The 23378-nt window shown below is 40.3% G+C and overlaps 1 protein-coding gene and 1 long non-coding RNA gene across 4 annotated transcripts in view; one reads left to right on the top strand and one right to left on the bottom strand.

Annotated features, from left to right (window-relative positions):
• CATSPERE (catsper channel auxiliary subunit epsilon) overlaps positions 1–23378 on the top strand; it is an 891786-nt gene that overhangs the window by 162624 nt on the left and 705784 nt on the right. The window lies entirely within an intron of this gene.
• On the bottom strand, positions 3457–7211 carry LOC142492040 (uncharacterized). The gene is made up of 3 exons (XR_012800686.1): positions 6819–7211; positions 6428–6453; positions 3457–3741 (listed from the first exon to the last, which is right to left on the bottom strand). It is a non-coding gene; the product is annotated as an uncharacterized LOC142492040 (long non-coding RNA).

Below are 23378 nucleotides of genomic sequence, written 5' to 3'. Positions count from 1 at the left end.
AGAACATACAATAACTGTTTGTTCAATATTTACACATGTAAATGTAAAACTTATGTTATTGTTATATATAGTTGCCCCTGGAGGACATGTGTCACCTGAGACGGAACAAGTGTCTTCACCTGGGTCAGCCAGCTCAACACACCTAGAAGGTGAGTGTATCAGTTAGTGGCCATATAATATGTGCTCTTCTATATGTTATGTTGTCATGTTCATTATTTGTTTTGCACATCTTCTTTAAATAGGATTACTTAGTGTCAGTGAAAATTAAGTGTAAGGCAACATGTATTGTGTTAGTGATGTGAACTATCATGTAGGACTTCTGAGTTTAGAGCAACTTTTCATTCATTCATATTTCATACTGAGTCCAAACATTATTCGTAAGTCAAGGTAGTTTTTAATGTGAGGTTATAAAACGTATGCTAACATGTTAGGTGTTACTTAGGACACAGTACAATTACATAGTAACACAGCATACATTAACATGCCATTTAATAATGTGTACATTTCTTTTTAGAACATCATGGTGATGAGGGTGATGAGGATGATGAGGATGACGCCGCAGAAGAGACTGAAATACAATCAAGTGACCATGAAGAGGTGCCAATAGAAATTGTTTTACCGCCAAATCGTCCATCAACTTATACATACGATGCAATTGTAGCTTCAGAGGGAAAAATAGTGGACGCAGAAAATCGTCGCCATTCTGACATGATGACAGTGCTGGAAAGGATGATTGGACTGCAGGAAGAAACAGTATCACAATTGGCACATCTCCACAGAGTCTTCATTGAAGTGCCTAAACAGTTGCAAAAAATCAACACCTCATTCGAAGCATTAGTTGTTCAGCAAACCCAAGCTAATTACTTGAGAATGACTAATGTACCCCAATTCAACACCTCACAGGCTGGATCATTACATGTTGGGCAATTTTCACCACATTCATCTGATCTTCAGTCACCAGGTCCGAATGTTACCGGTCAAGTAGCACACATTGGTGTGCAGGTTCCTGATGACATCATACCGCTGCCATCTGTACAAAATCAGCAGCTGACACCTACAAAGGAGGCCACAAAAACACAACAGCACAAGCAGTTAGTACTGACCAGGAAAGATGAAACGGACCAACCATGTGTTGTGCACGGTGTACCAAGTTGCTCACATGTGTCACTGCCCACAAGCCCTGTCGGTGAACAGTCACTGGCCAAAAGCCCTGTAGGTGAGTCACTGCCCACAAGCCCTGTCGGTGAACAGTCACTGCCCAAAAGCCCTGTAGGTGAGTCACTGCCCACAAGCCCTGTCGGTGAACAGTCACTGCCCAAAAGCCCTGTAGGTGAGTCACTGCCCACAAGCCCTGTCGGTGAACAGTCACTGCCCAAAAGCCCTGTAGGTGAGTCACTGCCCACAAGCCCTGTCGGTGAACAGTCACTGCCCAAAAGCCCTGTAGGTGAGTCACTGCCCACAAGCCCTGCCCGTGAAGTGCCAGAGGCCACTCAAAGTGGCTCTGTTGTGGCTAAAGTTGGTGGCAAACGAAAAAAAAAAAATGCAAGAGACAACAAGCAGGCCTGTTACTCGCTCTCAAAAGGAACCAAAAAAATAAATGTTATAATTCACTCAATATGTCTTTGGCCTTGTTTTGTTGACTTCACATTATCTAATTAATATTGTATGTATGCTGAAGACTGTGTTGTTTCCAAACTTTCAACTATGTTCTTGTACACGTGAAGTTTTGGAAATGTTAACACTCATAATTAATGAATAGTGTTATAAATATTTATGTATTAATCGTCTGTTCAGTAATGGTCCACCTGGAACCAGTTGCAAAGTTTAGAGAAGCTGCCATTGACTTTGCAGCAAAACATTGCATTTGGGTGTGTTAATTGATGTAATAATTGGATGTGCATATTATTCACATGCAATTATAAAAACACCTAAGTAACTGCAAACATCTTTCTTGTACGTGTACAGCAGGATTATGTGTAAATTATTACTTACCTTTGCCTTGCTTGGGCATTGTAATTTTGTCCTTTAATCATTTGTGTGTTATTGTTTCAATAACATCTCAGAATGTATAATAATATATATATACACACACACACACACACACACACACACACACACACACACACACACACACACACACACACACACACACACACACACACACACACACACACACACAGAGTGTGTGTGTGTGTGCGTGTGTGTGTGTGTGTGTGTGTATATATATAGTAATATCTAAACTGGTATACCTGTAGATGTATTTTAAAAACTAATACACTTCATGCTTCCTTGTGAAAACACACAATTTTAATAATACAGGCCTAATGTTTGAGAAATATACTAAGTGTGAGACTCTAACAGTATTGTGCTTAAACAAATGTTTATTACTTAATTCACTCATGTTTATCACCATTTAAATAGGTTTCATACAAGGCCTACTTACTGCCATCAATGTTGTGTGTACTCCTGCAATAGGAACAAAAAAATAAATATAATATATATATATATATATATATATATTTATATATATATACACACATACACACAAAAACACACACACACACACAATATACATATAGTACAATATAGTACACTTTATATATATATATATATATATATATATTTATGAGAGAGATATATTTATATATATAGAGATACACACGTATTTAAACTCATGCAGACAGGGAGTTAACCAGACTTTCAAATACACACAGAAATGTATGCGGGAAAAAAACATTTCTTTTTGCAGGTGTGTGTATTTACTGATATGGCTGGCTAAGCACTATTTTCACACACTGCTCTTTGTTAGTTTTCAAGAAAAAACAATGTTAATGATTTGAAATTGTAGGAATGTTTTTAGTAAGGAGATAAAAAAAGGATACATGTTTCTCCCACAGTCGCATATCACTAACCACAACTGGTAAAACAATTACAAATACAGATCCAATTGGCGTTTGAAATAAGGAGTCAAAGTAGTTAGTTTTGTTGACCTTGACAAGGAAACACAGGAATTTGTTAGCCATTGAGCAGATTCATTTTGATGACCAAAGAACACAGACCTGCACACAGCTTTTGTGCTACTCTGACATGGCTGATGAATTCGTTAACAATATGAATCCGCAGTTAGGGTATAAATTCATGGTGTCACAAGCTATTTTGCACAGTCCCGGACAGAAAGCCAGCACAGCCCAAATCTATGATTTGATTCGTGCAAAATATCCTTATTACCAAGACCGTAGCCATGCGCGCAATTTTAATTCATCAATAAGATTCACTTTATCAACTAATAATTTTTTTGAACGTGTGCAGGATAAGCTAGAACACAACCATGGTTTCTGGAAGATTGCCCAGGAAAAACAATTTAGCCTCAAAGAGGGCACTTATATAGTGGTGAAAGGCATATTTATTCCTAATGCCAATAGCAATGGATCCGCTACTACTGTTCCGTCTGAATCGATACCTGCTGCAATATCTGCACCCTCCATTCCTGAAACCCACATTGTACAAGATCAAAAGTACTATGATTATGTACCAAGCCTTTCAGCTGAAAATGCATTGGAATGGGAACCCGAAGAAATGAACCTACCTCCCGACCAATTGTTTGAAGAAAGCTGTGCCGATTCCTATGATCGCTTCATGGAGGAGATGTGTGTCATACTGGATTCAGCGGGTGGGTCAAGCGTGGATGAAAATGCCTTGCATTTCTGGAGCGACCAGTTGCAGCCAGGCGAAGAGTTAATTCTAGAAGAATGGTAAATATAACAACAGTTATGCGTTGACTGTGCGTTTAAAAGTTTTTTTTTTTTTAACCACCATTTTCACTTTCAATGCGTGGATACAGCGTAACATTGCAGACTCCATAACATGTAGCGAACACAAACAAATTGTTTCCGCTTACAATCTAGTATAACCTGAAAGAGTAGTACACATTGCTGACGGAATAAATATACGTACTTTGCTATCCCTTTAAACATATTAGCAACATTTTACCATAACTCTAACACATACCTGTTTTGTTATCATGCAACATCTACAACATTTAAAACCGGGTCCACCACGTATGCCGTGGGACCCTTGTCATGGGCCAAGGCGTCCTTAAACAGGATTACGGATGTAAGTCCCGCCCCCAAGCGACGTGCGCGCCTCAAAGCCTATTGGCTGTCATGTTTTGTTATAGTAACGGTAACTGCAGTGTGTCATACGTGCTGCTCAGTGTTTGTAGGCGTCAACTGGGTGTTAGCTGAATGTTAATTGAGTGGGAGGAGTGTTCGCGTGCGTTTCACGCTGGCTTAACATGACGTCACACGTATTGCATTTGCGCGTTGTGTTATCGGCCGTGCTTTCTGTTCAAACACGTCTGTTTAAAAAGAATACAGATGTACTCGTTTAGAACGAATGTAGTTTCGTCTTCATTGTATTTGAAATAAAGATGTTATGTTTACTGGTATTTTCAACATGTATTGAACGCACAACGTACGCTTTGTTTTGCGCATGCGCTAACAGTTAGTGGAGCCAAGCGTGAAGTGCGTGCGCACACTAAGATGTGCGCGCACATCTTTCAGTATACAGGCAACGTTCACTTCATATACATAGTTATGCCTGCTACAAATTTAAAGAAACATTACATACTGATGTACACTTTAACTTCTAACATATAAGTGACTGACGTGTGTATCTACACAATCATATAGAGCTGCGTCACGCGTTGTCACGGATACATATATAGTAAGGTGCCATCTTTGACCTTCATGTGTTTGCTGTATTTCAGAGATGTCGGGGAAGATACAATCGGATGAATGTATGATTTCAGAAGAGTCTACCTTTATATGAGATGATTGTGAGAAGGAGCCACCGACTACTATACTACATATGGAACTAATTTTATATTACTTGCAGCGCTTATTAACAAACAATTAAAAATGAGATACCCTTATGCCTATATTGCATAAGCACTTAATTAACATAATGATTTTGCAAAAGAGTGCCTCATGCATTTTTAAGGAGTGTTCTTTAATTACTACTAGCATTTTATGGCATGGTGTGTCTTATATATAACAACCATTCCCACTCTGCTAACACATTTGTGTATTCTATTGTGTAATGGAACGTATGTCTGTCGAAACTATGTAACAATAATAATAATAATAATATGAGCATGTTCATATATAGCGCTGCTAGTTGTACGCAGCGCTTTACAGACACATTTTTCAGGCTGAGGTCCCTGGCCCGTGGAACTTACAATTTATTTTTTGCCACCTGAGGCACAGGGAGATAAAGTGACTTGGCCAAGGTCACAAGGAGCCGACACCGGGAATTGAACCAGACTCCCCTGCTTCAAACTCTCAGTGCCAGTGTGTGTCTTTACTCACTGAGCCACTCCTTCTCCCAATGTAAAGGACACTTACAACCAACTAGGCATTTCTTGTTAAAAATCTCTTGTTACATGGGTATGTTGATAAAATGGTTTGGGACTGTACCAAATAATGTTACTGTCCAGATGTTATGGTCCCCTCCAATGCATGATGTTCTGAATATTACATCAACATCATGTTATGAAGTACGTTTCTGTGTATATTTCATTAACCTAACTAACTATAGTTTACTGTGTTTTTTAATAGTTGAAAAATACATAGTATAGTCAATATGATGATATAAGCTACCATAATAAAGCTGGTGTTATCATTTGTCGGTGTTATACATGGATCCTACACAAATTGATACAGACACAAACAGTTGTCTTAAAAAGTGTGTCTATGCTAATGTGAACGTGATTGACGTTACAATTGTGAGAATACTTGATAATTATCATCATGATAATGATGAAGTGACGTGATTTATATTCCAAAAATATTACCTACATTGTCATATTGGTAAATTAGAAATGCTAAATGACAGTAACATTTGCGACAACATTGTCTTTTCTGTTAAGAGTTTTACACTTGGTACATGTAGGACACATCCACACACGTGTGACTTATACATACACATGTCACAAATTTAAATTAATGTTCACTATTAATTCGTTGCATTAAAAAAAACCTACATTGCTAAATATAAGATGTAGTACGCATTGTTGTGATTACAGGCATTCATGCATGGAGTGTTATGATCAGTCAATTTTATGCGTGATTAATGATCTCCCGTAAGTAAACAAATAAGTACAGTTATCCCCTTGTCTCCAAACACCTCTATATTACATTAATGGAATTTATAAGGAAACATACATAAAATGTGATGAAATGGGAGTAATCATTTTGTAATACAATGCACATGAAAGCGCAAGAGTAGCTAAATGCATATACATGATACATAAACTACATATATGTAACATTTGTGTTTACACCAATATGTTGGGTTTTTAGTTCAAATAATTATAGGAAGATTGAGGTAGCCACATCTTATGAGAGATGTCAGCAAATATACATACCATGATCAGTCATACTGCAAATATACCTATAATGCAAAGGAACAATATATAAATTGTAAACATTGACATGCCATCTTCAGTACCGTAAACAACACATCAAAGTGTGTATTTGGTGTTAAATGTGCAACACCATGTATATTTAATGACATTCAAAATGTAAATCAGCCTGGTGTACACATCATCTGGATGTACATGTTACACTGCACCAATAACATTGTATGTAAGCATACTAGAAGCATGAATGAGTATGGGCATAATATGTGTTTTGTCTTAGCATAAGGAATAACACAATGCTACAATATTATTGCTTTGTTACCCCAGTTGTATTCACATACACACAACTAAAGTACAATTGAAGAGGGATTATATAACCTGTGCAACAATAACATACCGGTGCCACATCCCTTTGTGCACACAGCAGAGAAAAGAAAGGTGTGCAACCCATATTCATCTGTGTCCTACCAGAAGGGTATATAAAAAAACATTCTTGTTAAGATAACATAATGTAACTATAAAAGTATAACTTGGAACATATCTGTTTGTACTTACAAGAAAAAAATGAATTGATGAGATTCTGGCGTGTCTGGCCACCACTGGCTGTTTGTTCATTTTCAGCAGCTACATGGGTGGGATGCTCGTCTACCAAAGCCTCAGCTAGGTCTGACTGTACATTGTGCCTGAGTGCAACATTGTGCAAAATGCAACAGGCAAGGATAATATCAGACACTTTTTGAGGCTTGTATAGAAGAGCCCCACCAGTTCTGTCCAGACACCTAAACCTGGTCTTGAGTAGGCCAAATGTCCTCTCTATAACAGATCTTGTAGATATATGGGCTGCATTGTACCTCTCCTCTGCTTCAGTTTGAGGGTTTAGCACCGGAGTCAAGAGCCACGGCCTAATTCCGTATCCTGAGTCACCTATAATGAATGGAGCACACATAAGCTGACATTAGTGATCAAATTGTACAATGCCAACATTCCTAAATACAAATGTGTTTTGTGTTAGAACATGTAAATCTGTACTCACCCAGCAGCCAACCAGGTTCAAAATGTCCCTCTTCGAACGCATGGAAGACTGAAGAGTTCCTCAGGATAGAGGAATCGTGACTGGAACCAGGGAACTTGGGTACCACATGCATTATCCTCATCGTGGCATCACATACCACCTGTACATTGAGTGAATGGTAGTGCTTACGATTGCGGTACACATGCTCACTCTGACTAGGTGCAATCAAAGCAACATGTGTGCAATCGATTGCACCCAGCACAGATGGTATCCCTGCTATATTATAAAAGCCAGTCCTGACTTCCAGCCACTCTGTTGCCTCTGTAGGAAAATGAATATAATTCCTAGCGCGTCTATTGAGTGCATAGAGAAACTGGGTTAAGGCCCGCGAGAATGTAGATTGCGAGACCCCGCCCACTATGCCCACAGTTGTCTGGTATGACGCGGAAGCAAGATAATGTAATGAGCACAGCATTTTAACAAGCCCAGGGACTGCACGACCTCTGGCTGTGAAAAAATCTAAATCTCCCCTTATCTCCTCATAAAGAGATAAGATTGCTGCTGAACTCAAACGATAGCGACTTACAATCTCCTCCTCACTCATCCCATCTAACAGGGTTCTCTCCCTGTACAGACGCGGACGAGGCACAACTTGTCTCCTCTGTCTTCTCCTCTGTTCTCCTGTCCCTCTACCTGTCCCTCGGCCTGTCCCTCTCCCTGTCCCTGTCGTATCCGCGTCACTGTCCCTGTCACTGTCCCTCGGTGTGTCCCTACCTTGCCCTATATCATTCTCTTGATCAGCAAGCATGTCATAGAAAAGAATGTTCCTGCGTCTCCTAAACATTCGCAACATTTTGAAATGAGTAGCTGTGAATGAGCAGGTAATGTGCGTCCTTTAAATAGGTATGTGATGATGTCAGGTGACATAGTAAAATGCAAGGTGTTACATTAACATAATAAAGTACTTCTGTGGCAAGCTGTGTGTAGTTGTTGTTATAAGTATTTGTTGTGTGAATTCTGCAGGGAATGATGATATTTGGCAATGATGTGACGTGAAGCTTTGTACAAAGATTGCTTGCAAATAAATAGTGTAATGTGCAATGCATGTAACACTTGTGAACGCAAGAGTCAGTCATGTAATGAGACAAAAAGGCTGAGATTGACGTGGGAAAAGTTTTGTGTAACATGTGTAATTAGCCATGTTATTGTCACATGTTGCCAACAATGAATAGTCGTGTGCATATGCATGCATTTCTGTAATGAGGATAGTTGCTATAGAATGAGTTTACAAGGTGTCCCAATGATGAATTACTGTACATGTGTGTATAAGTTAGGTTGAAGTGCTTATAATGCTACGGTTACAATGTAAACATGCAATGTGATTGAGCGTCCAATAAGTGACGTCATGAAAATAGGGAGGACCCAAACCTAGATGTAAACATGAGAATTTAGATGTACATGAAGGTTTAAAGATGCGTGACACATTACAAGCATTGTGTAATGTAAAGGAACATGAATATACGGTGTATGTGTGACATGTGTGACATCATGTAAATAATTGTCGCTGAGTTCAGTAAAATGTGTGATATGATGTGAGGTTCTCCTTTAAGAGTTGAGTATAGTATTTTCCCTTGCCACATCATCACATGATGAGTAATGTGACCCGCAAATGCTGAAAACATGTAAAAGTCGAATGTTATGCAAATAAGACACGTCAGCTGTGACACAATGCAGGGAATGCCCCCACACTGTAATGCAAATCCCCTTGTATTGTAAGCAATGAAACGTAAACAGTACTATACTGTTATACGTCCCCGCTCCATTGACTTCCATTGATGTACTGCACCGACACACTTTATTCGAGCAAATACCCAGTATGTACCTGGCAGATACCTGGAATGCGCCACTCCTCACCTCTGACAAGCCCCGTTGCATTTGCCTTCCCAGCCTGGGTTCATGCCTGGCTGATGGGCGGCTGATCTGTTAAATGATAATGATTAGGATTTAATAGGCTGCAATGCTTCGCGTGTCTACCAGATGGCATAAATTCATGAATTTTAATGCAGTATATATATATATACTGTGCATTATTGCAGCCAGCGGGAATAAAATGCTTCAATCCCTGCTTGGAAAATACCTCAATGCACTCGGGCAGAAAACAGTCACAAACCTCAATACACCCGGGTATACCCGAATTCGTGGGACTAGCCGAGCTCAAATAAAGTGTGTCGCCAGTGTACAGAAGATTTTTTTTTTCTAAGTGCCGTTCCGGCAGCCTTAGCGATCGTTCTCCCGTCCAAACTGCCAACTTTAGTTGGCGGGAGAAATCGGCCATAACATCTCAATTTCGTAGTGCCGATCAGCCCCGATAAGCTGTTTTTTTTTGTTGAATCCAGCCGATTTAAAAAGTGGCGATCAGTGTCGAAAACAGGCTTATCGGCAGCCGACTGGCCATAACAAAATTATCGGCTCCGAAACCTGGCGAAATCAAGCACTTATCGGCGCTTACTGAATCTCAAACCCAATTTTGGCTATAAAATGGCCATATTTCCCTTATCAACGCTTACTGCATGAGGCCCCTAATGACATCTCTTGGGTTTAAATATCACCTCTATGCTGACGATACACACATTTACTTTTCAACCCCTGACCTTACACCTGCCATACAAACCTAAGTTTCTGAATGTCTTTCTGTTATCTTATCCTGGAAGGCCCTCTTTCGCCTTAAACTTAACATAGAAAATACAGACTTCCTCATACTTCCTCCCAAACCTGACCCTATTATCTCCTTCCACATTACTCTTGAATCTTCCATCCAGTAACCCAAGCACGCTGCTTAGGGGTCACTCCCAACTCCTCTCTCATATTCTCCTCTCTCATTCAAAACATTTCTATAACCTGTCGCTTTTCCTCCACAATATCACAAAGATACACCTGCTCCTCTGTTGCTCAACTATTAAAACTCTGATTCAGGCCCTCATTCTCTCCCATCTTGATTAACTGTAATCCCCTGCTATCCCGCCTTCCTGACTTTCACCTGTCTTCCCTACTATCTATCCTAAACGCTGCTGCCAGAATCACTCTACTCTTTAAACTCTGATTCTGCGTTTCCCCTCCTGAAATTCCTCTCCTGGCTTCTAATCAAATCCTACTGCTTCTGTATGCGCTCCCTAACTACCAATTAGATTGTAAGCTCCTCAGTGCAGGGACTTCTCTTCCTTAATGTTACTTTTATGTCTGGATCACTTATTCCATGACCTTTTACCTCTACCATTTGCTACCTATATGATTACGACGTGCACCACTCCTGTGAAGCGCTGTGCATATTAATGGCATTATATACATAAAAACACACAATACAATATATAATTCAAACAATGCTTGTGAGCTTTTACCCACATTTTTAAACACAAAATATTCCCAAACATATCCTAATCCTATAGAAATAAAATTGAAATGTGTTTTTACTGGTTACACACAATACAGAACACACAATATAAAAACTTCTCTCATACACAGCCAAACAACATCATAAAAATAACGAACAAATAAAAGAAAAACATTTCTCCCCTATTACCCCACAATTTCATCCTGCAACTACGTTAATAAAAGTTCCCTTCTCTTTCTTTATTCTCATAAATAACCTGACTTTGAAACTACTGTGATGCTCCCGGAGCTTTTGAGTTAACTTTCTAATCTTGGCACATTCTTCGCGCTGGAGAAAAAGGTGGGGGCACGATCTGTGCTGCTGCTGTTCTGATTCTCTTTCTTGCAGACATTTGAGCAGAAGGAAAAAAGAATACTGTATCTCCTGGTTTTAAAACACTTATCCGTCTGGCCAAAATGAACAAACCCTTTAAACTTTCACCAGTGACAGAGCTAAATATAGGCCCTCTTTTTTTTCGCATTCTTTAATCCTTCTATACTTGATGTACACCTTTTAAAAATGTAGACTTCATTGTGAGCCAATAAAATTCATGTTTTTGTAAGTACTTGCAAGTTTTTGGATGGTGATTTGTGTACACATGTGATACTTAGCATGGTTTATCTTTCACACAGGTAATCATTCAGGAAAAATTCATTAGGGTATCAAATCCATCTAGCCACTCTCCATTAAGGGCACAACAATTTTACTTGCCGGCCCCGAAACTTGAGTTTATATCAGGAAATGATTTATAACCACTTATTGCTTGTGGGGAAATGGAAGGAAAAGCTGATACGTTTACACCTGATTTCTGCGGCTTTCAGTCAGCCGGGCCTGCCATGCCTAACTTTAGCCACAAAAACCTCATAAAATCCAAAGATTTATACTGCCACAGACACACAGGGATTACTGAAAGTTAGAAGGTTCCACTATGAGCCTTTGCGTTCGCATTCTTACGAATAAGAAAACCGGTGCGACTGCCCATAGGTTTACGCTTCCTTCCATAGTAATTTATTGCAAACAAACTTTTTTCATTGGGGTGGCGTGTTTTTCACTGGTACTTGCATGTGTTTTTTTCACTTGAACTTGCATGTGTATTTTCATTGGCCAACAAAACATATTTATATTGTCTCTTCTTGTTCTCTGTATCCATTCTTTATTATTTTTGTCTGCAGACACACAACCTCTAACGGCAAATTTTGAGAACTTTGGTTTCCCATTATTCTCCTGTTACAGTAATCACATTTAATTGACCTGTACAATACTCCTGATAAAATAATCAGCGCAAGCTGATTGCGTACAACTCTTTTGGCATGTTATTGTTCTGAAATATGCAAATAAGGACCTGTCACGAGACTGTTCCCCAATCATATTTTTTCACCATAACTATACCCAAGATAACACTTGAATTACTTCAGCGGGTCCAACCCAGTCCTGATAAACCTTATACTTTTATAACATGGATACAGATAAGACCTTCTAAACAGATATCCATAAATAAACTCACTTGGTATGTTAATGACAAGACAGAGCAAATGTGCAATCAGGGACCTTTTCTGCTCAGACAACAAAAATACTTATCACAACCCAGGACGGTTTGAACAATCCCTTAAGCATACAAACACTCACCTTCATCACCAAAACACCAAAACTTTTAACGGAACTCTGACCTTAGTCCCAATAAAACTTAACAACTATAACAGTTTAAAATGAATACAGGAACAGACAAATAAACTTATTTGAAACTGCTAGGTAAACCCGTTGTGAAAAGCGTGAATAAATAAGAGTCATAATCTGAGGATCATTGCAAAATGACAAATAAGTTTATTGCAGTGTACAGTGCACACGCAGAGGAGAGTTTCAAAATAAAACTCCCCCAACGACATGATGACATACAGGCCTTATTTATACACAAAATACTAAGCCCACGCCCCCTATACGAGGTTGCGTGTGCGTCATTACGTAAGCATATAAGATAAACAAAATATGAATATGAACACATCGAGTTAATAACATTATTATGGGATTCATATTAGAAATGAAATGACTCAACTAATATTCTTTATACGGGTCGGTGACTTTTACTCTACATACGGACTTCATGGGCACCTCCCTCGGAATGCGAGACACTGCATTATCTGTCTCTTATTTTCATAACATTGGCACTTTGCTCTTCTCTTCAAGGTCTTGTGGCTTAGTTGAACAGCTCAATGTCACTTGAAACTTCAGGAGCAGAAAAAATAAAAATGGTGTCTTTAAACTAACTTCCATACCAACTTTCATACAGACAATAGACAATATCAGGCACCTAAGATGGATGCTGACTCAAAATGGTTGCTTATATCCCAGTGCTGTTATGTCAGACCTCCCCCCCCTCCTTGCATCATATTCTCACTTTGTCACTCCCTCCTTTTTTATTCTTAAAACATGCTTTTGAGAATTAAGTTTATGATGTTAGTCCAGGGAAGCATAGACAGATTCATATTGTGTACTGGGGTGCTCCATCATTTGATAGTGCTCATTGGTATAACTCAGAGGACAAGGGCGCGTGCCCTTCACTGTCATAATCTCGTAAGGCGCTGTGGCCCCAACATGTCTTTTGGAGTTGAATAACTGATCGGCATCTTCTTTCTTCAAGGGACTGCTGTTTCTGGCATCTGCAAAGATTGGCATCAGATTGGAGGGGGGTGGCACATTTGTGGATCATACCTCTGCAACACGTGACACACACATATATGACAACAAGTAACACCCCCAAACACACCAAAGCATTTATAAGTTTTTGCTCCAAGTGATTTAAGCCATCCATCTAACCCCAAGCGTGATATTCTGTCACTTCCCTTTGTAAGCCTCTTTTGAATCTCTTCTATTTCATCTAGTTCATGCTGTACACTGCTACACTGATCTTGAATGAAAACACAATATTGTTCCTTAATTAGGGCACATACCCCTCCTTTTGAAGCTAAAACATAGTCTAAAGCAATTCTGTTTTGTAAGGCCATAAGCCTAATCTGAACCTGTTCTTGGTTTAATGATGAAATTAAAAACTGCAAAATTAAGGCCACATCCCTCCTGTAAATTGTTATCTGACTAAACATACATTCTTACACAGGTTTCATTGGTTGGTTGAGACACTTGACCCATAAATTGATTCTTGTTCCTAGTGTGTGATACACCCTTTAAAGAGGTTCCCTTAAAAAAATGGAAAAATACAGAAATTATACACATAATACTAAAAACCTTATTTTATGCAAGCAGCCTTTCTTTGGGTATGCAGTTGCTAGATAAAAGAAATGGCATCTATCTCTATCATCATATATTTTAAGAATCCTCACAACATTCTATTACTGAGAATTGAGGGGGTTTGGTATCTGTGGAAGCGAAATGCATGATCCTCACCCCTGCACGCATTATATACATCATTCACTCAGAATATCAGAACAGACAATGTCTGTGATGGGTCAACATGGCTGACTTATGATCCTTTCCTTGTGGCTGACACATGCCCCTGGGTGACCCCCTCCTTTCGGTGGAGGTGCAACACACTTCTGGATCAAAGTTTTGCTGCACATGACACATACATATAGAGTGATGAGTACTGCCAAAACACATACAAGAGCTTTCACAAACCACGCTTCCAGGAAACCAATCCTCCCATCAAGGCTCAATTGTACATACATCTTAAATTTCTAACTTAACACACTGTAAAGAATAAAAATATTGAGTCTCTGAAAAAATGAAATGTACTGATAAAACCGGGCCTTAGCCTGGTGTCCTATTTTTCTCGTTGGTTAACAGTTAGAGTTTTGACTCGGCAAGACGTTAACTTGATGCGGCTGTGCTTTAGGTGACTTTGGTCTTTGGTGGCGCTGGAACGTTTGGTGGAGCTGGAATGAGCTTTGGGTCCAGGAAAAGAACTCTGCCACTTTAATTGCTGTATTGGTGGTTACTTTAGGCCTTTTCACCTGGGATGAAGAGCATGCTTGCGTAGGAAATATGTGACTATTAACCCCATCTCGAGTAGGTGCACTTTCAACTTTGCCTAGAGAGACTCAAAAAATGTATTAGTTGCATACAACTTATTGTTTTATTACCAATAACATGGTCCTTAATTCGTTCCTTTGGATTGCTGATAGTCACAAGTCCTCCCATAAGTGTCTCATAGGGAGATAATTTATACCTAGGAATAAATTCTTGAATCAATGTGTTTACTCCTGTCTTAGCATCTGCATATAGACAGAGGTATTCCCTATTAATGTTCCTCAAATTAAAACTCAGTAGCCAATGTGAACCTGACTTTGATCCATCTAAGTTCCTGAAACTTTGGGGCCTCAACCCTTGCCAAACTAATTGCTTCCATAATTAATTCTATCCTGTCTGCAGGCCATATCCCTAAGACCTGGGAAACTGCCAGAGTTTGTCCCAATCTTCAAAAGTGGGGACAAAAAACACTGTCTCAAACTACAGGCCAATCTCTCTTCTCCCAATACTATACACAGTCATGGAAAAAATATTCACTCCCAATTAAGCAATTATTTTACCCATACAAATTTCCCTAGCCAATCCCTATCTGGCTTTTACCCAAACACTCCCCTGTAACTATTCTGCTAAAAAAATTGAAATGCCTTGTATATAATGCATACCTTATTCACTTATGTAACTGCTTTTGCAACTATGTATCCCCTGTATTTAACCCTATACACAAGACACACCCACAAATGAGAGGTGACTCCCAAATTCACCCCTTCCTGGCAAACCCATTCTAGATTACACAGCAATTTTTGACAATAACCACTGCTTACGGACACCTTTGGAAAAAATAAATGGTTAAAAGTTATAACATACATCACATATTCTGTTAATAGACAAATGATTTTGTATAAGACTTCACACTAATTTCTTGCTTTATATAATCTCTTTGCACTGTGCTGAGCACATGGTCAGCGTTATAATTTTAAAGACATTCTGCATATTATCTGACTAAAGAAATTTTTTTTTTTTATAAGACTTGTTCCCGGGCAAAAAGCCATTTTGTTTCTGGGCGTTTCGCCAATTGACCCTGAACAGATAAGATAACGGCACACCAGCTTCTTCCTGAAAAATAATAATTATTGGATTGGAACTTTTGCTTAAAGTTTAAATACATGGAGCTTTATCCAGAGCCCTAAGAACTACATTTTTATGGCCTCTCAAAAATTAACCAACGGGCTTTTATATAGCTGAGGTTTATATAACTTCTTAACACACAAATAGCTCCCACACGCTCATGCTATCTCCCTCCACTCAGTTCTTTTTAATGCCTTCTGTTTCTTTCATAGTTTCACTGACTTCATTCACTACAAATTTATGCTATCCTGTTACAATTCTGTCCTTTTTCAAGCTACACAAACCTATTTCTCTCCATTAATCAACACTCACAAGTCTACCTCACACTAACTCTTCCTTCATCTCACCTCAGGACGTTTGCTGACTATTTTAAGAAAAAGGTTGAATCCATACACCAGAACATTCCCTCTGTTTCCTCCTATTCTACTTTGCTTTCTGCTTTCTTCCTGCTTTCCTTGATTTTTTTCCACTGTATCAGAAGAGAATGTCACCATCACTGTGGATCTCCTCTTCTCCCTCTAATCTGCTACATTTCCATTCTCCTTCAAACATGTAACCGCTATACCATGACTCAAGAATAGCAAGCTTGACCCTACCTTTCTTTCTACTGTAACTACTGAACTTGTCTTGTATTCTCTTGCTTGCTCCATTTTCTCAACACCCATTCTCTCCTAAACCCTCTACAATCTGACTTCTGCATTGCTCCCTCCACGGAGACAATTCTCACTAAAATAACTGATGACCTATATGCTGCCCAAGACAGAGGTCATTACACTCTGCTCATATTACTCCACCTCTCTGAAGCATTTTCCTCTGTGGACCACACTCTTCTCTTTTCTCTGTACACACTCTCTCTAAGTGACCTAATAACATATCTTAGGTTTAAATATCACCTTTATGCTGACGACACCCACATTTACTTTTCAACCCCTGACCTTACACCTGCTGTACAAACCTAAGTTTCTGAATGTCCTTCTGTTATCTCATCCTGGAAGGCCCTCTTTCGCCTTAAATTTAACATGGCAAAAACAGAGTTCCTCATACTTCCTCCCAAACCTGACCCTATTATCTCCTTCCACATTACTCTTGAATCTTCCATCCAGTAACCCAAGCACGCTGCTTAGGGGTCACTCTCTCAACTCCTCTCTCATATTCTCCTCTCTCATTCAAAATATTTCTATAACCTGTCGCTTTTTCCCTCCACAATATCACAAAGATACACCTGTTCCTCTGTTGCTCAACTGTTAAAACTCTGATTCAGACCCTCATTCTCTCCCATCTTGATTACTGTAATCCCCTACTATCCCGCCATCCTGCCTTTCACCTGTCTTCCCTTCTATCTATCCTAAACGCTGCTGCCAGAATCACTCTACTCTTTAAACTCTAATTCTGCGTTTCCCCTCCTGAAATTCCTCTCCTGGCTTCTAATCAAATCCTACTGTCTCTGTACGCTCTCCCTACCTACCAATTAGATTGTAAGCTCCTCAGAGCAGGGACTTCTCTTTGCTCAACTGTTACTTTTATGTCTGGATCACTTATTCCATGACCTATTATCTTTACCATTTGATACCTATATGATTACGACGTGCACCACTCCTGTGAAGTGCTATGCATATTAATGGCGTTATATACATAAAAACATATAATACAATATATACTTCAAACAATGCTTATGAGCTTTTACCCGCATTTTTAAACATAAAATATTCCCAAACATATCCTAATCCCATAGAAATAAAATTGAAATGTGTTTTTACTGGTTACACACAATACAGAACACACAATATCACAAAAATAACGAACAAATAAAATAAAAACATTTTTCCCCTATTACCGAACAATTTCACCCTACACCTATATTAATAAAAGTTCCCTTCTCTTTCTTTATTCTCATAAATAACCTGAATTTAAAACTACTCTGATGCTCCGGAGCTTTTGAGTTAACTTTCGTATCTTGGCACATTCTTCGCGCTGGAGAAAAAGGTGGGGGCACGACCTGTGCTGCTGCTGTTCTGATTCTCTTTCTTGCAGACATTTGAGCAGAAGGAAAAAAGAATACTGAATCTCCTGGTTTTAAAACACTTATCCGTCTGGCCAAAACGAATAAACCTTTTAAACTTTCCCCAGTGACAGAGCTAAATATAGGCCCTCTCTTTTTCCGCATTCTTTTAATCCTTCTATACTTGATGTACACCTTTTAAAACCTTGTAAAAATTTAGACTTCATTGTGAGCATATAATATTCATGTTTTTGTACGTACTTGCAAGTTCCTGGATGGTGATTTGTGCATACGTGATACTTAGCATGGTTTATCTTTCACACAGGTAATCATTCAGGAAAAATTCATTAGGGTATCAAATCCATCTAGCCACTTTCCATTAAGGGCACAACAATTTTACTTGCCGGCACCGAAACTTGAGTTTATATCAGGAAATGATTTATAACCACTTACTGCATGTGGGGAAATGGAAGGAAAAGCTGATAAGTTCACACCTGATTTCTGCGGCGTCCGCCAGCCGGGCCTGCCATGCATGACTTTAGCCACAAAAACCTCATAAAATCCAAAGATTTATACTACCACAGACACACAGGGATCACTGAAAGTTAGAAGGTTCCACTATGAGCCCTTGCGTTCGCATTCTTACGAATAAGAAAACCGGTGCGGCTGCCCATAGGTTCACGCTTCCTTCCATAGTAATTTATTGCAAACAAACTTTTTTCATTGGGGTGGCATGGTTTTCACTGGGACTTGCATGTGTATTTTCATTGGCCAACAAAACATATTTATATTGTCTCTTCTTGTTCTGTGTATCCATTCTTTATTATTTTTGTCTGCAGACACACAACCTCTAACGGCAAATTTTGAGAACTTTGGTTTCCCATTATTCTCCTGTTACAGTAATCACATTTAATTGACCTGTACAATACTCCTGATACAATAATCAGCGCAAGCTGATTGCGTACAACTCTTTTGGCATGTTATTATTCTGATTTTTTCACCATAAGCATAGCCAAGAAAACACTTGAATTACTTCAGCGGGTCCAACCCAGTCCTGATAAACCTTATACTTTTATAACATGGATACAGATAAGACCTTCTAAACAGATATCCATAAATAAACTCACTTAGTATGTTAATGACAAGACAGAGCAAATGTACAATCAGGGACCCTTCCTGCTCAGACAACAAAAATATTTATCACAACCCAGAACAGTCTGAAAAACAATCCTTTAAGCATACAAACACTCACCTTCATCACCAAAACACTAAAACTTTTAACGGGACTCTCACCTTAATCCCAATAAAACTTAACATCTATAACACTTTAAAATGGATACAGGAACAGACAAATAAACTTATTTGAAACTGCTAGGTAAACCCGTCAACCCAGAATGAGACACCCTTCAAAACACATCTCTCTACACACCACTCAAAACAACTTTTTAAACTCAGGCTTTCCTCAAAAGGTGCCTTTTACCTTGATTCTTACGAGCGCTCAGATTTGAGTGACCGAGGAGTGTTTTTTTCAGGTGCTCAGCTTCCGGTATTTTTGCGTCCCTATTCGGGCGCCATCTGTTAAAAGCTTGAATAAATAAGAGTCATAATCTGAGGATCATTGCAGAATGACAAATAAGTTTATTGCAGTGTACGGTGCACACGCAGAGGAGAGTTTCAAAATAAAACTCCCCCAACGACATGATGGCATACAGGCCTTATTTATACACAAAATACTAAGCCCACGCCCCCTATACGAGGTTGCGTGTGCGTCATTACGTAAACATATAAGGTAAACAAAATATGAATATGAACACATCGAGTTAATAACATTATTATGGGATTCATATTAGAAATGAAATGACTCAGCTAATATTCCTTATACGGGTCAGTAACTTTTACTCTACATACGGACTTCATGGGCACCTCCCTCAGAATGCGAGACACTGCGTTATCTGTCTCTTATTTTCATAACATTGGCACTTTGCTCTTCTCTTCAAGGTCTTGTGGCTTAGTTGAACAGCTCAATCTCACTTGAAACTTCAGGAGCAGAAAAAATTAAAATGGTGTCTTTAAACTAACTTCCATACCAACTTTCATACAGACAATAGACAATATCAGGTACCTAAGATGGATGCTGACTCAAAATGGTTGCTTAGATCCCAGTGCTGTTATGTCAGACCTCCCCCCCTCCTTGCATCATATTATCACTTTGTCACCGTCAACCCAGATTAAGACACCCTTCCAAACCTGGCTCTCTACACACCACTCAAAACAACTTTTTAAACTCAGGCTTTCCTCAAAAGGGCCTTTTACCTTGATTCTTATGAGCGCTCAGATTTGAGTGACCGAGGAGTGTTTTTTTCAGGTGCTCAGCTTCCGGTATATTTGGTTTCCTATTCGGAGCACCATCTGTGAAAAGCGTGAATAAATAAGAGTCATAATCTGAGGATCATTGCAGAATGACAAATAAGTTTTTGCAGTGTACGGTGCACACGCAGGAGGCAGTTTCAAAATAAAACTCCCCCAACGACATGGTGGCATACAGGCCTTATTTCTACACAAAATACTAAGCCCACGCCCCCTATACGAGGTTGTGTGTGCGTCACTACGTAAGCATATAAGATAAACAAAATATGAACATGAACACATTGAGTTAAAAGCATACGATGAGATTCATATTAGAAATGAAATGACTAATATTCCTTATAAAAGCTGGTGACTTTTACTCTACATACGGGACTTCATGGGAACCTCCCTCGGAATGCGAGACGCTCTGGTTATCTATCTTTTATTTTCATAACATTGGCACTTTTCTCTTCAAGGTTTTTTTTTGTAGTTAGCTGTGCAACTTAATATCATTTGAGTCTTAAGGAGCAGAAAAAGAAAAAAATGTCTTTAAACTAACTTCCATACCAACTTTCATACAGACAATAGACAATATCAAGCACCTAAGATGGATGCTGATTTAAAATGGTGGCTTAGATCCCAGCACTGTTTATGTCAGACCTCCCCCTTACTTCATATTCTCACTTTGTCAACACTAAAGGAATCTTGTGGTGTTCTGCGAAACTCTGATCAATAAAGTTACCCCCAGCACCAGAATCAAGAAAGGCCAAAGTGGAGACCGAGAATCCCTTACCGGACAAGGAGATAGGTATAAGGATCTTTGTGGGATTAGAAGTAGTGATAGGGGAAAGAGAGATCGTTCCCAATGAGCTCCCCTGGGCCTCATGGGAACCTTGTGTTTCCCGCCTTGTTGGGGCAAGAAAAATGTCCAGGACCCCCACAATACAAACACAGTCCAGCATCTATGCGGCGTTGCTTCTCAGTGCGCGAAAGCGAAGTGACTCCCAGTTGCATAGGTTCAGAAGAATCTGGGACTGGAAATTCAAACTGATTGACCTGATTGGGGTTGATCCTGGAGGTAGCTGTGCGATGACGTCGTCTCTCAGTCCTTCTCTCCTGGAGGCGATGGTCCACCTTGATACAGACCGCAATGAGATCCTCCAGGTCGGTGGGCTGATCATGAGTCGCAAGTTCATCTTTCACAGTCTCAGACAATCCCTGCCAGAAGGCAGCAGACAAAGATTTTCCGTTCCAATCCATCTCTGCAGCAATAGTCCTAAACTCGAGTGCATAATGGGCAACAGAGCGGTTACCCTGAGAAATAAAGAAGAGAGCAGAAGCTGCGGATACCTTTCGACCTGGTGTATCGAACACCCTGCGGAACACCTTGGTAAAAGCTCCAATGCTTTGGGTGAGGTCGGATCTTCGCTCCCAGATGGGAGAAGCCCAGGCAAGCGCATCATCAAAGAGGAGAGAAATTATGTAGGCTACCTTGGAACGGGGAGCAGAAAAGCGGGAAGAACTAATCTCAAACTGAATGAAACATTGATTAAGGAAGCCCCGACACTTGTGAGGATTTCCCCCGTACCGATTGTGGTGGGAAGTTGGGGTTCAGACAGATAGGCAGGCATGGGAGGAGTACTAGTGAGCGGTGGGACGGAATCCGGGCGAAAACATTGAAGGTGGAGGGATAAGATCCTAAAATCTTCTTGGAAGGTTCTCAAGTTTTGGTCATTAAACTATCATTTATTTTCAAGACTTGACAGGGCGTTGGCGTGCGTGCTCAGGACTCTTCCTACCTCAGCGGGGTCGAAGTTTGTTTGGCCGAGCATACTGGAACTCGTAGCTCACCACAAACGAGGCGCGACCGCGTGTCTGAGGTAGGGAATTGTATAGAATGCCAACAACAACCGCGAGGGCACGTCTAGAGTGCAGGGTAGTCGTGCAGGCCAGATCAGGGTAACAGAAGACAGCGTAAATGAGGTACTTGCCGGGTCTTGGAGTTTAGAGTAGCGGATCATTGGGGTACGTAGCCAGGGTCAGGATTGGAGAGCGTAGAGTAGTCGTGGAGCCAAGCCAGGGTCAGTGCAGGAAAGAGCAGCGTCGTCGTGGTTTCAAAGACAGGGTCAGTGCAGGAGAGAGTAGAGTAGTCGTATCCAAAGCCAAAGTCAGTGCAGGAGAGTATCACAGAATAGTATCCAGGCAGGGTCAGGTTAGCAGCATCACACAAACAGAGGTTATGCTAGGCAGTGACTGGGAGCTCTGAGAGCATATTTATAGGACATCCCACCAATGGGAGGCAACCAGGAAGCAGGAGTGCAATACAGTATAGGCTGCTGGATCATGCAGGTGTGTCCTATTACACAGCCAATAGCTACTCGTCAGAAAGCGCGCACCACGCGCAACACGTAGGCGAACTGGTCGTGCGCCATCATTGCGTGCCACAACACCTGCGCCAATACAGGGGCAGAGACCAGAGGTGGGACCCACGGAGATAGAGGCGGAGTGAGGAGCATAACAGCGACATCAGGATGGAGGTGGAGACCAAAGGCAGGACCTACGGAGGTAGAGGCGGAGCGAGGGACGTTACCGCGCTGTGTAACGGTGATGCCAGGCCGGGGGCGGGACCGAGAGGTGGAGACCACAGACCACCGGGTAGACCGTTTGCCGTGCGTCAAGACAGGAGGGGTGAGAACGCGCCCCATGCCTAGAGACTGAAGGGGACCGTGCAGAACCCGCGTGTCGCACGTAAGTACCACTGCCATGTTGCCACTTTTGAGTGCCATGGTAGTCCAGTGGCTGAGTGAGGGTATAGGGGCAGGAGCAGCAGAACGGCGAATCCTCAAATAACCAAACTGATACATACACATTCTTTCTCATACGAATGATTGCAGGAACACAGCATGAGACACAAGACATTACAATACTGACAAATTGGAGACAAAGTGGATTCTGCACACTGCCAACAACCTCATCTCCAGACAACCCCCCAGTCCATTTGATCAATGTCATCCATTTCTACAGTATGTTCATTTCAACAATATTAGATCAACACCGCTGTCGTCTCCCC

Source organism: Ascaphus truei, chromosome 4, assembly GCF_040206685.1.
Source record: "Ascaphus truei isolate aAscTru1 chromosome 4, aAscTru1.hap1, whole genome shotgun sequence".
In the NCBI taxonomy this organism is placed as follows: domain Eukaryota; kingdom Metazoa; phylum Chordata; class Amphibia; order Anura; family Ascaphidae; genus Ascaphus; species Ascaphus truei.
The sequence above is the reverse complement of the archived record's forward strand: the minus strand, read 5'-3'. Positions and strand labels throughout refer to the sequence as shown.